Genomic DNA, 1,322 nt, shown 5'->3' with positions numbered 1-1,322 from the left:
CATGCAGGATGTGCAATGTCATGATAGACAGATTGAGATGACTTTACAAGGTTACGGGCCACTCTCGACCAAACAGAGATTTTTGTGGCAGACGCAGGACGCTAATAGCATGATGTGAGGTTCGTAAAAGTTCGTTCCCCTGGCTTAGCTCGTCTTGCTACCCAACACCCGGCAGCAACTCGCCTGACTTGCCCGGGACAAGTGCGGACCGCCGCTGATGAGTCACAAACCTGGCGGAGCAGGTGATGCAACCGTCGGTCAACCACCGAGGGTATAAAAAGCGAGCCTGTTTCGTGAAGCTCTGATGCTATAGTCCTCCGTGGCGAACCTTTGTGTACTGCCATGAAAATATTGTATATTAACGGGCTCGTGCAGTCCGCCCTAATTCATGCATCTTAAAGAGTAAGAGTAGAAAAAAACCCAGTAACTGGGGTGTTTTTTCTTTTGCTCTTGAAGATCCATAAATCATGCCGGGAACGGGCACTGTACGAGCCGGTTTGCGTACAGTATTTCCATGCATGTACAAAGGTTGCCCCTGCTCATGTTTCGCCGTCCTTGTCTTTTCCGCGCGATCAAAAATCCACGGTATCAAGCTTGTCCATATTGCTCCATTTCACCAGTCGAGTTCTCTGCAAACGCTCAGCCTCCGTGGCGCAATCGGCTAGCGCATTCGGCTGTTAACCGAAAGGTTGGAGGTTCGAGCCCTCCCGGGGGCGAGCTAAATGTTTTGTGCTTCTCTTAATCCCCCACCTTCCTTTTTCCGTTTTGACGGTTGAGCTCTTGCCCCCTGCTCATATTTAGCCCTCCTTGTCTTTTCTGCGCTGCCTTGTCCATCTCTTCAAAAATGAAGAAGCTCTCGTCCTATGTTTCTTTCGCCGGTTTCGTTTGCATCCTATTGCCATCATTCAAAAATCCACGGTATCAAGCTTGTCCAGCTTGCTCCATTTCACCAGTCGAGTTCTTCTCTGCAAACGCTCAGCCTCCGTGGCGCAATGGATTCTACTTCCGGCCACCGAGCGTGACGGACGTGTGTATCATGGGCTCCCAAGGAGCGGATTCAGCGGCCCAGCCGGGCCGCGGTATCAGGAGTACGATGAAACCGAACGAGGACTACCAGCTGATTTTGCCGCATTTGCCAACAGGTTCGAGCGTTTTGCATACTGTTTTTTTGCATGGCGACGTCCAAGCCAGGCCATACCGTGTTGAAAACTTTCGTGACGCTCTTGAGCGTCTGTCATTGCTGCCGGAAGTGGTTGCCCTCGGGGCATATCAGATGAATCATGTTTGGGCCGTGACATTCTGCAATGAAGAAGGAAAAAACA

At 50.9% G+C, this 1,322-nt stretch overlaps 1 non-coding gene across 1 annotated transcript; it reads left to right on the top strand.

The window, feature by feature from the left end:
• Positions 1-642: 642 nt before the first annotated feature.
• Positions 643-716, top strand: TRNAN-GUU (transfer RNA asparagine (anticodon GUU)). The gene has a single exon. It is a non-coding gene; the product is annotated as a tRNA-Asn (tRNA).
• The last annotated feature ends 606 nt before the right edge of the window (positions 717-1,322 follow it).

This window comes from Amblyomma mixtum, chromosome 3 (genome assembly GCF_055824585.1).
Source record: "Amblyomma mixtum isolate Tamu chromosome 3, ASM5582458v1, whole genome shotgun sequence".
Taxonomy (NCBI): Eukaryota; Metazoa; Arthropoda; class Arachnida; order Ixodida; family Ixodidae; genus Amblyomma; species Amblyomma mixtum.
Note: the sequence above shows the minus strand (reverse complement) of the source record. Positions and strands in the feature narration are given on the sequence as shown.